Source organism: Prunus avium, chromosome 1 (genome assembly GCF_965620075.1).
Source record: "Prunus avium chromosome 1, drPruAviu1.hap1.1, whole genome shotgun sequence".
In the NCBI taxonomy this organism is placed as follows: domain Eukaryota; kingdom Viridiplantae; phylum Streptophyta; class Magnoliopsida; order Rosales; family Rosaceae; genus Prunus; species Prunus avium.
The window spans coordinates 15,901,398-15,905,335 of NC_142284.1; positions in this window are offsets into that span (position 1 = coordinate 15,901,398).

The following is a 3,938-nucleotide window of genomic DNA, read 5'->3' on the forward strand; positions in this document are numbered from 1 at the left end:
ATTTTTTCTTGTAGTGCTAGCAAAAGAACAAAACAAACAAAAAGAGACACACAACAAAAGATTAAGCACCAGGCGGAGGGCAAGGAAGACCATCCCGAGATAAAATATGAACTAGAGAGGATGGAGGTCGCTCAAGCCACGACTCCAAGAACATCCCCTTCCTGGCAAGCGAGGCAACGGCATCCATAGACTGGTTCGCTTCACGGGGCACCCATGCCCAATTCTGATTTGTGAAATAGGCTTTAAGAAACCTAATATCCTTAAGGATAGGATACAACTCCCAATTACAGGAAGAAATATCCCTCTTAACAGAACTAATAGCCACTTGAGAATCAGATTCCACTACAACATTAACCAAATTCAACTCTTTAGCTCTCAAAAGACCATGTTTCAAGGCCAAAACTTCAGCCATAAGTGGAGAATGGGCACGCACCTGAGCAGCAAGACCCCCAATACAAGAACCAACAATCTTCCGAATAATAACTCCAACTCCAGCCATAGCAGAACCATATTTCCAAGAACCGTCAATATTAATCTTAACATAAGAAGAAATGGGGGGTAGCCAATGAGAAGGATGAGAAGAAGTCTGAATAGGCATACCGACAGACCCAAGAACTGGCTTCTCAGTAACATTCCAAAAATCTGACACTGCCAAACAAGCACGAGAACTAATAGCTGCAGGCACAATTGGGATATCATTATAAACAAATTTACACCGAGCCTTCCAAATATGCCAACAAGTGAAAGCAGCAACCGACAAAATCCACCTAGAATTGGGTGAAAACATACTCTCCCCTCTCAAGAGGCTGCCCAACCATCTATCCAAAGAAGTAAAACATTGCAAATCCACGCGATAGCCAATTGCGCTTCCAAACCAAACACAAGCTGTCCAAGGACAAAGGACCAGCATATGTTCAATTGATTCAGTACTCTCCAAACAAATAGGACATAAATGCGAAGAGGACAACTTACGCTTGTAGAGATTTAAGAAGGACGGGAGAATATTAGAGACCGCTCGCCAAAGAAATTGTTTCACTTTCGGAAGGGTTTTGGATTCCCAAATGATCTTCCAAGTATCAAGAGAAATGGTATGCGAAGATTGTGCCTTAGCCAGCGGACACCTGATGTTTTGATTCACAATCCAATTGTAACCCGACTTCACAGTAAAGTTACCGGACTTCACCCATGGCCAAACCAGTCGGTCACTAGAAACTGACCCCCCGATCGGAATAGCCGTAATAGCATTAAGCTCATGTTGGGAGATAAGATGAGCAATGGGTAAAAAATTCCAAACTCCCTTATCCCAATCAATTAACTCACACACCTTGATAGGAGCGTCCACCTGAACAGGGAGTCTAGGTCGCAAATAACCACCTGGGATACCTGGGATCCATTTATCAGCCCAAATTGAGGTAGAAGATCCATTTAGAATTTGCCAATAAGCTCCAGCAAGAATAATATCCCAACCTACCAGAATGCTAGACCAAGCCCACGAAGCATGGCCTCCTTTTTGAGCCTCCAAGAAGCTGCAATCAGGAAAATATAAACCTTTAAGAATCTGGACCCATAAGGCACCCGGGTTGCAAATAATCCTCCAGGCTTGCCGAGCAAGCATAGCATCATTGAAATAACCTAGGTTCTTGAACCCCATTCCTCCAGCTGCCTTAGATAAACCCATCAGCTCCCAACGCTTCCAATGAATTTTATTTCCCCCTACTGAATTATTTCCCCACCAGAAATTTGCAATAAGTGAATCAATTTCATGACATAGAGTAATTGGAAGTTTGAAACACGACATGGGGTAAGAAGGGACAGCAAAAAGAACAGCCTTTATCAAAATCTCCTTACTAGCTTGCGATAAATGCTTTTGCTTCCAACCTTGCACTTTCCCCAAAATTCGCTCTTTAATATAATTAAGAGCCTCTTTCTTAGACCTTCCCCAAATAGTAGGTAACCCCAGATATTTCCCAGGATTATTTGCTTCTTTGACCCCAAAAATCCAACTTAAATCCTTTCTAACCCAAACAGGGGTATTAGGGCTGAAAAAAATATTAGATTTGTCAAGATTGATTAATTGCCCAGAAGCCAAACAATAATTAAACAATATTTCCTCCATCACTACACAATTATGATTTGTAGCAACAAGAAAGAAAATAGAATCATCAGCAAAGAACAAGTGGGTCAACATAGGACAACGAGTATGCAGATAAATTCCCTGAAGCTGACCCAAAGAGCTATTGTAATTGATCATATTAGATAAAGCCTCACTGACAAGCAGAAACAAGTAAGGAGAAAGTGGGTCACCCTGACGGAGACCCCTAGAAGGGCAAAACTGAGGCCCAACTTTTCCATTCAACATCAGAGCAAATGAAACAGAGCTCACACACCTCATAATAAGAGAAACCCACTGATCATTAAATCCCATCTTGTACATCATAGCCTGCAAAAAATCCCACTCAAGAGTTAGGTAGGGTTTAGAGCGGTGCCTAGGGTTTGTCTCTCATGACAACTTAAGGCCTCTTCCTTGTATGACACGCAAGTTCACACAACAGCAAGTATGATGGACGAACTTGAACGTCGTTTTGGGTCTCACATGCGTCTCTCTGAGAAGGAGCGAGTGGGTATTCAAATTGCAAAGAAGGAGTGTGGGGATTTATGGAAGGGATCGCAATTCACTATGGTGGCTAGGGTTTTAACTAACCGAGTTGTTCGTAGGGAAGGTTTCATTGGTGTGTTTTTTAGGCTATGGAGAGGTGTTGATGAAGTCTCTATCAAAGAGATTGGGGACAAACATTTCTTGGTGAGGTTTTCCAATAAGCAGGATAAATTGAGAGTTCTAGACATGGAACCTTGGACTTTTCGTGAAAGTTTGGTGGTGTTGGCTGAAACACGTATGGGCACGGATGCTCGAGAGGTTGAACTTCATCATAGCACTTTGTGGGTTCAACTCCATGGCATTCCCCCCTTTAACATGACGACAATGGTCGCGTGGAAGATTGGATTACTTGTAGGTCAAGTCTGGAGATTGATTAGGCAAAGGGAGAGGAATGCATCGGCCGTTTTTTACGAGTCCGTATTCAACTTGATGTTAAACAACCATTGATGCGAGGCCCCTTTATCCAATTCCCTGATGAGGGCTCGAAGTGGGTGTCTTTTCGGTACTAACATCTCCCCGAGCATTGCTTCATTTGTGGGTGTCTTGGGCATCCTAGTCATACATGTGTTGAGAAGCTTATAGAAGGCCATCTACCGGTGGAAAGTAAGAAGGAAGTCTTACGAACTTTTGTTGGCCTCAAGGCTGAGGAGGATCTGCGAGGCCGACAGCTACCCTTTGGGGGTCGAAGTGGATTCCGCGGGGGGGTTTTGGCAATGGTAGTCCCAATTTATGAGGAAGATGGCGCAATGATGGGCCTAGTCACTCAGTGGATGCGTCGGCATCTCTGTGGGGGTGTAATGCAAGGCAATGGTGCCAGACCTATGCATGGTGGGGGGGAGTTGGAAGACACTGCTTCCTCGCCTAACAAATCGCTATATTAGGCTTCCTCTTTGGCAGACAGAATCCGTTCGTAGAGGGACGAAGAAGAGCGGGAACGACGTATTCGAGAGGAGGCATGGAATGTTGGAATGTTTGTGAGACGAAATAAGAGAGTATGCCTCTTAGGAGGAGTCGGCTACTAATATGTATGTGCAGGAGGTAGCGGAGGTGATGGGGATCATGAAGGGGTTAGACTGTCTACTGAGGATGGATAGTTGATTGATCTTAATGTGGAACATGTTACTCCTCTCCATGAGAGAACTGGTTCTATTGTACAAGGCTTTAACCTTATGATTGGTTAGGGGAATGAGCAGTTTACTGGTACCCAAGGGTCGGATCCTTTTAATCTGGGCCCTATTATAGAAAAGACAATGCTCAGACCGACCCATGGGAAGAAACAAAG